At 35.7% G+C, this 13,006-nt stretch overlaps 1 protein-coding gene across 2 annotated transcripts in view; it reads left to right on the top strand.

Moving 5' to 3' along the window:
• The window catches only part of EXOC4 (exocyst complex component 4), an 819,820-nt gene that overhangs the window by 260,796 nt on the left and 546,018 nt on the right, over positions 1–13,006 (top strand). The window lies entirely within an intron of this gene.

Here is a 13,006-nt window from a genome sequence, read left to right as displayed (position 1 = left end):
AATTTTCTATTTACCCTCTTAGGTGTGTGCCTGAAATCTGCGAATTAAACAATAAAAAAGACAAATTAGCAAGATTGACAAAAGAGAAAGCACACCAATTTTATCTTAAATTTTACATGTGTGGCATCAGAAAGGAAGTGAAATCTCAAAGAAGTGGTTAGATTGGGGGCTTATATACAGTTTTAACAAAGGGTAGTAAATTGTTGACAATTGACTAGATAAAGAGGGTTTGGGTTTCTAGGGGCAAAAAAATTGTGAGATTAAATATATGGGGGAAACTAATGGTAGATAAAGGTTATTTTACAAGTGTTGATTATGCAAACTCATTTCGGTGCTCTCTGTGTCTCTGGTGATAAGGATTGTTCTTCATTTCCTGGCACGGGGATAGGGGTGGGCCTTCAGAAGGGAGAATTAATGCCTGCTTTTAGGCAGATGGGGAGGGCAGAAAGCTATTCCTGTTGCTGCTTTTTCTCAGTTGCCTTCAGCTCAAAATCATTCTTATGTCAAAGTGGCACATTTTGGGGTGACATATTCTGGTTCTCTTAAGTCTAGTCATTGTAGAGCAAGTGCAGACATAGTACCTGTGATGTAAATATTCAGTGAATCTTCATCCTGTGCTAAATCTCCCTCCCTTTCCCTCCCATTCTTTCCCATTACTTCACTCTTAACCACAGCACAGCATTCTTACTTTTCTCCTCCTGCTCAGCTTTGAGGATTCAGATGACAATGAGGCAAAATGGATCCTACACTCCTGGAGATACAGTCTAGCAGGGGAAACATATATTAAACAAATATCATACAAATAGTTGTTAAGTTGTGATAAATGCTATAAAAGGGAGGTATAGAGTGCTTTGAAAATGTGCCTGATGTGGTGGCAAAGGCCTGTAATCCTAGCACTTTGGGGTGCCAAGGCTGGTGGATCACCTGGAGTCAGGAGTTTGAGACCAGCCTGGCCAACATGGTGAAACCCTGTCTCTACTGAAAATACAAAAATTAACCAGGTGTGCTGACATGTGCCTATAATCCCAGTTACTTGGAAGGCTGAGGCTTGTTACTTGGAAGAATCTCTTGAACCCGGGAGGCGGAGGTTGCAGTGAGTGGAGATTGTGCCGCTGCACTCCAGCCTGGGTGACAGAGCAAGACTGCATCTCAAAAATAAATATAGTGTATGAAACCTTTAGCTGTATGTCTGGTATTTTTTTTATTTTAAAATTTTTATTTACTTATTTTTGAGACTTGCTGGGTTTTGAGACTAGCTAATTTTTCTATTTTTGGTAGAGACAAGGTTTCACCACATTGCCTAGGCTGCTCTCAAACTCCTGAGCTCAAGCATAGTGTTTTAAACATGATACACCTTTTTATTGATAATTTCAGGTTGTCATTATCAGCTTCAAACAGCATGTTACACTAAAGTATAGATCTGTTTGTCCTTGATTCAAATGATCCAGCATCCTGTCTTTTTGTGTTTTTGGGTCTGATTTGTATTTAATTTGTTATTTCTTTCTTTGCTTATTGTCAAGAATTTTCTCCCAGTTCGTAGCTTACTGTCTTCTAGCAGTCTTTGTGTCCTTCTTTCTTTTACAGTTAGAAATTGGGTATAAGAATGTGTTGCTCTGTGTAAAGTAAAAGTGAATAGACCTGAGGTAAGTAAGTAATAAGGCTTGTGGAATTTTGACATCTGTCTTGTCCCTTGAGAGGCCATTTTTGTTTACTTTCAGTTCTCGATTATTATGAAGATTCATGAAATTGCTGGATATGTGAGCTCTATCTGCTTTCCAATTTGCTGGATAGTAATTGCACAGAGGAGAAAATAGGCTATTCCATTGGGTAGTGTTTTTCTAGCACATTGTGGCCAGCTGGCCCAGGGGCTCATATCATGCTTATTAATTTGTGTATGTAGTATGATACTTAACATTTATTGTTTGTTATACCCAGACATTGTCCTAAGTGCTTTACATGTATTAATGGTATTGATAAAATTTTGTTTCTATTGTATAATCAGTTTGATTAATTTAGTTCTAATATCCATCTTACTGGAACATCTTTATATTTAAAACAAGTAACTTTCTTTTTCTCCATGTAATTTCTGATAAACCCATTCCTGAGATGAATGTTCTAGAAAATTTGACAAAGAGGTGCTTTTGAGCAGCATTAGATGACCCCTTCAGTACCGAAAGGATTGATGAGAGACTTCCTAGTCTAGATTTAGAGACTTTTTATGCAGGCAGCAAGAAGCACCAAAGTTCTGAAAAGGAGAATACTGAAAATATAAAAATTTGTGTAGACAAATAGGCTAACATTTTTTTTAGTTGATTACATAGCAAGGAAAACCAGAGGGTTTAGACTTAGGAGTGATAGGAACTAGGCACTATAATGAGAAAAATTTGGGTCCTGCAGGAGAATGTGAATTATTTTTGATCCAGTGTTTTATGCCTCTTGTACTATGGTAAATATCATTTCCATATAAGGGCATTTTAATCTGATGCATTGGATGAAGGATAGTCTGAACTTTTTTGTTGCTACCACCAGTTTAGTCTTTATCATTAATGAGACGTTCAGATTGATAAAGTAATATTAAAATATGGTTCTTAATATATTAATGTCAAAAGAATAAATTTTTAGAGCGCTTTTTTGTATATATCTCTACAAGATAGTTTATTTTGATTATTAGCTGCTCAGTTTTTTTGTATGTTTGGAATATGGATTTACTTGATTGTTTTAAATTATACTGAGAGAGGGATAAAGAACTGGGATAACATTGTTTTTGCAATTAGTTTTGATGTACAGTGCAGTATAAGAACTTCAGGACATACTTTTTTAGGTGCATTTGTAAAACCTTTATACCTTCCAATCATGGAGGTTACTCCAATCAGTAGCCCAAGTGTACACACACACACACACACACACGTATATTTGTACTTATATATAAACATGCATATATATGCAGATATATACACATATACACAATATGTACACCCATTTATATGTGTGTATTTTATATATATATATATATAGAGAGAGAGAGACAGGCAGGCAGACAGACAGAGACAGAGACAGACACACTGTTTCATATTGTTTCTGTTGCCAAGGCTGGAGTACAGTGTCAAGGTCATAGCTTACTGCAGCCTGGAACTCCTGGGATCAAGTGATCCTTCCACCTCAGCCTCCCCAGTAACTGGGTCTATAGGCAGCAGCCATTGTGTGTGGCTAATTTTTAATTTTTTTCTAGAGACAAGGTCTTGTTTCATTGCCCAGCCTGGTCTCAAACTCTTGGCCTCAAGTGATTCTTCTGCCTTGGCCTCCCAAAGTGCTTGGATTTCAAGAGTCAGCCAAAGTTCCTGACTGGTATTTGCTTTTTAAATCAAATCAAGTTTTTACAGAAGTAAAAAATAGATGTTTCACTATGCCAGTTTCTTTCTTTCTTTCTTTCTTTCTTTCTTTCTTTCTTTCTTTCTTTCTTTCTTTCTTTCTTTCTTTCCAATTCTTTAGAAGAATATATCTTTTTTTTAAATTGTACTTTAGGTTCTGGGGTACATGTGCAGATCATGCAGGATTGTTGCATAGGTACATACATGGCAAGGTGGTTTGCTGCCTCCATCCCCCCATCAACCTATATCTGGCATTTCTTCCCATGTTATCCCTCCCCACCCCTACTATAGCCAGTTTCTAAATAATTCACCAACAGCATCTCTTCTTACAATTTATAGTCATTATCAAAATTGTTTACATATGCTATTGAAGACCTTTATTGTCTGTATTTATGGTTTCATCAGTCTGAATAGTAAGTTTGTCATCTAGTTGTTCTTCAATGTTAATTGCCATATTATCTATGTATCTGTAGATTGAACCATTGCTCAATGGCAGTGCTTTAAAATACTGGATGAATATTGATGCATCACTGTTGAAATTACGGTCTCTAATGTGGATAATATGGCAGTCTTAGCAACTGTATGACCACTACAAGGTTTGGGAGACTTTTTTGTTTTGCTATTTTACTTTTACATTTTAAAAAGCAGCTGTATGGAAATACAATTCATATATCATACTATTCACCCATTTCATATATATAATTTAGTGGTTTTTAGGATGTTCATAAAGTGTATAACCACACTGCAAAGACTTTTAGAACATTTTCATCATCACCACGAGAATTTCTGTACCCATTAACAGTCACTTCCTCTTCTTTCTTTTCTCCTTTAGTCCTAGGCAGCCAAAAATTCATTCTGTCTCTCTAAATTTGTCTTTTCTGGACATTTCATATAATGGAATCTTATAAGATGTAGTCTTTTGTGACTGGCTTCTTTCACTTAGGTTTTCAAGTTCATGCATGTTGTAGCATTGGTCACTAATTCATTGGTGAACAATATTTTGTCGTATGGACATTTTATATATCCCTTCATGAACTGTTAATGGACATTTGTGTTTTTTCCAATTTTTGTCTACTATGAATAACATTCATGTACAGGATTTTGTATGCATATGTGTTTTCATTCTGCTTGGACAAACACCTAGAAGTGGAAAGTCTGGATGATATGGTCATTCGGGGTTTATTCTTTTGGAAAACTGCCAAACTAGCTGCTCATTTTTTAACAGAATTTAAGCCATTTGTTTACAGAAAACATTCAGTTAAGATATTTTTGTTTTAGGCCATTGTCTTCAAGGTGATTTGTTTATTCTTCACTCTTTAATGTGTGTGCTTGTCCATTTGTGATGTAGATCAGTCATCACATCACAAATGGTAAATGTAAACATGCCATTTATATGCATCCAACTATGTCTATTCTTTCTAAAATGTATATATCTATTTAAGTATCTGTCTGATGAACCAAAGGACATAAGTATGCCATAACCATAATGAGATTGATACTGGTTTGGACACTTGAGAGTTAATGAGACCTTCACAGAGCAATAGGAATTCTATACATTTGTTTAAAAGACAAATATTTGATTTGTAAAAAATGATATCAAGACAGTTGGGAGACATGTTTGAAATTACATGGGAAGGCAGCAGATTAATAGAAAGTACAGGGTTGGGAAGAGGATTAGTTATGGCAGTTTCACATGAGTTAGGAGAGAGGGTTTAATGGCAGTTTGCAGGGAATAACAGAAAAACCAAGGAAAAGGTAGTACCTGCTATTATCAATTGTCTGTTGAGATAGGAAAATGAAACCTACAAATCTATTTATCATTTGAGAATATTAACAAAGATAATACATAATTTTTGTTCTCTTGAGTCCCTTCCCCCCCCATGTGTATTAGTTCATTTTCATGCTGCTGGTAAAGACATACCTGAGACTGGGCAATTTACAAAAGAAGGAGATTTAATGGACTCACAGTTCCATGTGGCTGGGGAGGCCTCACAAATCATGGTGGAAGGTGAAAGGCAGACAAGAGAAGAGAGCTTTTGCTGGGAAACTACCCTTTGTAAAACCATCAGATCTCATGAGACCTATTCACCGTCATGAGAATAGCTTGGGGAAGACCCACCTCCATGATTCAGTGACCTCCCACTGAATCCCTCTCACAACACATGGTAATTGTGGGAGCTACAAGTCAAGGTGAGATTTGGTAGAGAAATGGACTCTATTTTTTTGACGGGAGGTCCTGGAAAGTCAAAGTGCAAAAGTGGTGTGTGTGCACAGATGGTAAGAAATTTCGTCCCCCCACCTTTTTTTTTGTTACAATCTTCTACATTGTCTAAAGAATCGAGATTATTCATTCATGCCCTCTCCTATTATGTTTTTAGTTCTCCTAAGGTAGTTTTAGGTTGAGATTATTCATTCATTTCCTCTCCTATTTTTTTTTTCATTCTCCTAAGGTAGCTTTAGGTTTCTTTCCTAAGGAAATTATATAAGATACAGAAGAAATAACGGAAAAGAATTGAAAACAGGAACTCAGACAGATATTTTTATACCTATGTTGTAGCAGCATCATTCACATTAGCTAAAAGATGGAAGCAAACCAAATATCTATCAGTGGATAAATGGATAAACAAAATGTGGTATATACAGAGCAGAGAGTGTTACTCAGCCTTAAAAATGGTAGACATTCTGACACATGCTACAACATGGATGAACCTTGGAAACATTATGATAATAGTCAATAAAGGACAAATATTGTATGACTCCACTTATAGATGATATCAAAGTAGTCACATTCATAGAAACAGAAAGAATGATGGTTGTAAGGGGTGAGAGAGAGGGGAAGAGGGGAATGGGGAGTTATTTAATGGGTACAGTTTCAGCCTGGGAAGATGAAAAATGTTCTGGAAATGGATGATGGTGATGATTGCACAACAGCGTCAATGTGCTTAATACTACTGAACAGTATACTTAAAAATAGTAAAAAAAAAATGGTAATTATTATGTATATTTTTCCACAGTAAAAAAAAAAAGCATATTCACTGCAACAATGAAAAATTGGCAACTACTAAATGTTTAACAAGAGAGAGATGGTAGTTAAGTAAATACTTCATTTAAGCTTTAGAAAGTATTGGTTATTAATTTAGTTTGGGTGCTATGGCTCATGCTTGTAATCCTAGCAATTTGAGAGGCTGAGGTGGGCCAATTGCTTGATTCCAGGAGTTTGAGACCAGCCTAGGCAACTTGGCAAACTCTCGTCTCTATAAAAAATACAAAAATTAGTTGAGTGTGGCACTGCACACCTGAAATTCCCACTCAGGAGCTACTCAGGTGGCTGAGGTGGGACAATCATTTAAGCCCAGGAGGTTGAGGCTGTAATAAGCTGAGATTATGCCAGTGCACTCCAGACGGGGTGAGAGAGTGAGACCCTGTCTTCAAAAGGAGAAAGTATTAGTTACTCATTTAAATGTTTGTGAAGAGTATTTAATAAGAGAAAATACATCATAAAATCAAGGCATAAATTTAAACACTACAACCTCAAATATGTAAATAAAATGCATAAAACATGTATGTACTGCCTTTCAAACCATGAGAAAAAGTCATTTAAAAATAGGAGGAAAAAATGCCAAAGAGGAATCCATAGCCTTTTTAATAGCAAACAAAAATATGATAGAAGTTGACTACAACCTAATTAGCCTCCAAATGAGAATTCAAAATAGTTTAGAGAAGTTGAGCATTTGTAGGAAGTCAAGTTGTCCAACCAGTACCGTTAGGAATTTTTCAGATAAAGTTCCCAGTGTAAAGCAGACCACCAGACTAATGGAAATGAATACACATCTCAGTTTCTATGAGAACTTATTGTATATGATCATTCAATGTGGAAAGGATGTAGTCAGTAAATGGTGCTACAAAAATTTGGAAAAATCTCACAGATAATGTGTGGTTTAATTCACCTCACATTGGCAAAATTATAGATAGCTAAGTAGTGAAATAGAGCAATTGAAACAAAAAATTAGAAGATAAAAGTAAATATTAATTAAATGTTTAGATATACAAATACTTCTTGCATAATAATAATGAAAGAACTCTTAGAGGCAATAACTTAATATTACCACATAAAAATGTAAAACTTTTTATAATCCAAACACATAAAATTAAAAGCCAAAAAATTTAATTGAGTAATGTTGTAACAAATATGACAGAAAGGGTAAAGGTCTTACCAGATAAAATCCTCTTTTGGGTGCACCAGAAAACCTGAGCATGTATCTTATTCCTGTTCTTACCACATTATTTTGTAATTACTGTTTTTGTATTAGTCTCACTTGGTGGTGGATATGTGTGTGTGTATACCTTTTACATATTGGTATTTTCAGGGACAAACACAAAGTATTCCAGAAGGCATTTTGTAAATGTCTGAGTATGAACTAATTGAATTCTGGGGCTGTTATTTTACTGTGGTCTGAAATGCTGACAAATGCATTTGTCAATGGATGAAGCAGATTTGAGAAGGGGGTAGAAAAATGTTCAGTTAAGTTATTGTGCAAATGCAGCATACATTAACTTTCTTGGTGCAAAATATTTTAGAAGATGAAATGTATATTCCAGTAAAATTTTTGTTGGCTATTGAAGTTATATTACAAAGTGCAACTGTCACATATTGTTAGTTTATATGAATCAATTACAGGGCTTTTTGGTGCCATTTTTAATTTTTCCTCCTTCCAGTTGCTGAAGCTCTACCTTCATTCCTCCTATCTTAATTTTACTGCTCCCTTCTCTCCATCTCTTTTTTTTCTGTTCTCCCTTCCTTTCTTTTCCTTTCTCTACCATCTTACCCACAACAGCTCAGCGAAAGAGTGAAGTTTTTGAGTTTCATTTATGCCTTTCCCTGTTTTGCCATAAAAATCAACCAAGGAAGCTTTCAGATAGTACCAGTATGATGAGAGAAATAAGCTTTCATTGCAGCTCTTGGTGATGAGGTATAAAATAAAGGGAAGGATGCTATGTGGAATGTTGACCCTTCAGGGCTTTTAAGTGCACATTATGTGGTCTGGATGGTAAACTGAGCGAGTTTCATATTAGCTACTGGAAATGACAGTGTTTATAAATTTCAGAATGACGTTTGTATCTATCAGGCTTTAGCTTTTATTGCACTGAATACACTTACTATATTTTAATATTTTTCTAGAGCTGCCTTATGCTATGGGAAACCCTAGTTGCTCAAATTTGAAAACATTAGAAATTAGATGATTTTTATTTTACCTTATCTTTTGTATTAGTTGTAATCGTGATTTTACATTTCTAAGTCACTCTCCCAAAGCACAGGAGAAGAAAACAGATTTTTTTTCCATGATTTTCTCACTGAGAATAATTTATCTACTTAAAAATATTTTCTTTTAAACAATAAAAGTGGCTCTATCTAAGGCTGTTACTTTAAAAAATCAGAAAGTATTTATTTGTTAACACTTATTTCTGTAGTCTTTGAAATTTGCACTCTCCCCCAATGTATTTTAGCAACAATGGGAGAAATGGCTGGAGTGCAATGATGCAGTCTCAGCTCACTATAACCTCTGCCTCTTGGGTTCAAGTGATTCGCCAGCCTCAGTCTGCCGAGTAGCTGGGACTACAGGTGCCTGCCACCACACCGGCTAATTTTTGTATTTTTAATAGAGACGGGGTTTCACCATGTTGGCCAGCTGGTCTCGAACTTGTGACCTCAGGTGATCCACATGCCTCCTCAGCCTCCCAAAGTGCTGAAATTACAGGTGTGAGCCACTGCACCTGGCCAATTTTGTTCCTTAAAAGGGTGTGTGTTATAGTCCTAAACAGACAAGGCTTGTGCCTTTGGCAACATGGAATGTTATCAGTTTTTTAAATGTTCCCCAATTTGTTTAGTAAAAACTGAGATCTTATTTTAATTTATATTTCTGTGGTTTATGGTGATACCAAACATCATTTAATATGTTTATTCAATTTTTATTTTTGGTGGGAATTGTTTGTTAATTTTTAAAAATACTTTTCTCGTTTGTAGTAATTAACTTTTTATAGTATCCAGTTTACAGTTTCTTCACAACTTTAGCTAAATCCTTTTAGGCTTAAAGATCAGCAAGTAGAAGAGACTGTAAAGATATGCTTTTTTTTTTTTTTGGAGATGGAGTCTTGCTCCATCACCAGGCTGGAGTGCAGTGATGCGATCTTGGCTTACTGCAACCTCCACCTCCTGGGTTCAAGCAATTCTCCTGTCTCTGTCTCCCACCTAGCTGGGACTACAGGTATGCACCACCACGCAGAGCTAATTTTTGTAGAGCTAAATTTTGATAACCTAGAATTACATCCCCAGTGCCAAATATACTATTATTTGTGATTCGTGTTAGTTCTGTGATACATATATATGTTTGTAACTTTAACATTATAATAATAATGGTATGGATTTAGTTTTCTTTAAAACGGGAATTGTGTTGTTTATTTTGTGATTCCTGTTTATTAAATCAAAATCAGCGAAAGTATTTCATCAACATTTTTCCTTTGCAACCATTTTAGTAAATTTTAGGATGTGAAAGTGGAGTGTAATACCAATCATAAAGCTAGTAAAAGCTCTTCCAAAACAAATATACAAACCCCTAAAGTACAGGTGTGGACCTTCATTATCTTTTCTGAGTGTTGTGCCTTTAATGCGTTTGAGTCTCTCTGAGATGCATAATATGTGATATTTGTTTGAGTTTCAGCCGTAACTTAGTAGTGATTTTTCTCCATTATAGACTTTGTGCATAATGAATTTCAGGAAATACACAACAGCTTCTTCCGCTTGTAGATAAAGACAGTAATATGATGGAGTGATCAAATACAAATGCTCCTTTAATTTATTTTACCAAGACATTTATCCATGTTTTATTTATAAGGCAATTGAAGTCATTCATTTTGTATGGAACTCTTTCTCTTCTGAATAACAAATAATATATTATCATATATAGCGCATTGGGGGAGGGAGTGAAGAAAGCCATACTTGCAAATAAAAGTTTAATATTTTGGGCTCATTGGGCACAATTATAGTGGTACTATCTTTGTTTTCAACTGAATCATAATTGTGTGTGCAGATTTTTAAAAAACCAGGATGGCATGCAGCACAGAGTAGCATGGAAAACAGAACATCCTTTGTTCAAAGAAAGTGTTTTTTTTCCCCCCAGTTTAAGAGCATTTTAAATGTTCTTCATCTGTCTCAGAAATATCCCTGTGAAAGATCTTTGCAAACACAGGATTTAAAATGCCTTCATTCTATGGTGACTAGAATTAAATGGGAACCTACATTCCCAAGAATCTCTGATATGACCATATGAAAACCGTGACCAACTGGTTTGTTTTTAACTCTTACCATGTACGAACCCATTTGAATGGCGTTGACAATACTTCAGTCCACTGTCATTTAACTCACCACCTGTGTTTGTTGTTTCCTGATGCCAGTAAGAAATACATCGAAAGCTGTAATATAATGATGATCATTATTTGCCCTGAGTTAAAGTTCTAGCTAATGGGTATGATGTGCCCATAGCTTCATATTGCTTGAGACTACCCACTTCTAGGATGTTTTAGAATAAAAGATCAGACCAGAAAGAAAATTTTAAAGTTCAGGATCTCATAGAATAAATGGCAGATAATTAATGAGGTAGCTCTGTTAAAGCAGATTCTATATTTTAAATTCAGTAAGGATTTAAATATGTTAATGGTTACTAGCTTCCTATAAATTGGTTTGGGGAGGTCCATGTAACATTGAAGTCATAGTTTACTGCCATGTTTTTCCAAAGTATGGCCACAGGTGTTTGGGATATATATGATCTAATCTGAAAATTAAGAGTATATGTACCTTTCAATTCTTACTATATATTTCAACAGCGAGCTCTTCCTTAGCACTTTGAATGTATCTGGCGTGTAAACCACTATTTATAGAATATCTCTTATATAGAGATCAAAGCATATCTGATTATTCTAAAAATACTAGGTTGTGATCATTTTAATACCCAGTTTGTCTTTCACAAGGTTACTCTATTGTCATTGCATTTGAAATCCTTTCTGTACAAAGAGCCTTTGTAATACATCTTTTAAGTGACATTTAGCTTACTTGAATTGTCTACCATAGTGTAAGAGCCATGGTTCTTGGAGCGCTTCATAGTGTCCCTTCAGGGGTACATTAGGATGGAGGATGTGGGATTTTGGATGGAGGAAAATGTGGCTCCTGATACTGTGTTTGCTGAGTTATTAATATCACTGAACTGCCCTTTTGTTTCTCAGAATAGCCACTGATGGTAGGCTAATATTTCTAAGGTCAAACTGATTGCTAGAAATTATTCCTATTGAGACCAACTAGGCCATCTCAACCTTTACTTAGGTTTTATTGTAATTTCCAAGTAAGCATAATAAGTGTTGCTTCCTAACTTTTGTGTGTGTATTTCAGAACAGAACAATTGCATATGTTTCTTGGCAGATTCTTTTTCATGATGGGGTTTATGCTGGACTTTGCGAGACTGCTTCAGAGCATTTCCTCTTCTATCCTTTGTCTTTCCAAAATAGAGTTTTTAACACTTTTTTAGTCATGGACCCCTTTTGATCTCTCAGAATAATGTTGTCTACTGTATTAAGGAATGCAAAGAGTATAAAAGGAAACCCACTATATTGAAATACAGATATAATAAATAAGATTTAGTGGCAAATCTAACAATACTATAATTTCAAAGTAGTTAGTTATGAGTATAGGTATAATTTTGAGATGCCTGAAATACCTGTAATATGGCATGAAAGTATTTGTCATTTCTGTCGGTGACAGAGTTGCAGGTATGTTAATACTATTGTAATTGTCTGTAATCATAGTTGAAGGAAATGCTAAATTTCATTAGAGGATGGTGAAATAAAAGATACATATTTTCCCCCTCCAAGTTCATGCCTTTTTTGGATTCTATCCATGGGTTCCAGATTAATAAGTATTTTTCTAAAGGCAATCCTGCTTGTCTGATTACTATTTCTCTCAAGCCAATATGCCAGAGACAGACTGCTATTTCCCTTTCTTTCCTGAAGGGCTGAGTTCCCCAAACATTAGCGACAAAGCCTATAATGCTGCTAAGGCTCCAGTGTCTTTCGCTTCTCCTGCCAGAGAAGACACATGGTTGGTACATTATTTTATTTTCCCCAGTTAATTGGCTCTTTCTTTTTTGAGAGACTAATACAATATCGTTACCAGGCTCTTGAGAAATTCTTATTTCTTTGGAATGGTATAATCCAAAGGATGAATCAGTTTTTCAGAAATCCCTAGTCTTTTTCTTTCTAATATGCTCAAATAAGTTAATCTTATTTATGAATCTTGATGATTCTTTCTTTATCCAAGTTGACGTCAGGTTAGGAATTTGCGATATAGGACTGCTAATTTCAGGCCGGGCGCGGTGGCTCATGCCTATAATCCCAGCACTTTGGGAGGCCGAGACGGGTGGATCACGAGGTCAAGAGATCGAGACCATCCTGGTCAACTTGGTGAAACCCCGTCTCTACTAAAAATACAAAAATTAGCTGGGCATGGTGGCACACGCCTGTAGTCCCAGCTACTTGGGAGGCTGAGGCAGGAGAATTACTTGAACCCAGGAGACGGAGGTTGCGGTGAGCCGAGA

This window comes from Aotus nancymaae, unplaced genomic scaffold (assembly GCF_030222135.1).
Source record: "Aotus nancymaae isolate 86718 unplaced genomic scaffold, 86718_ANA_hifiasm-v0.15.2.pri h1tg000002l, whole genome shotgun sequence".
Classification (NCBI taxonomy): Eukaryota; Metazoa; Chordata; class Mammalia; order Primates; family Aotidae; genus Aotus; species Aotus nancymaae.
The sequence above is the reverse complement of the archived record's forward strand: the minus strand, read 5'-3'. Positions and strand labels throughout refer to the sequence as shown.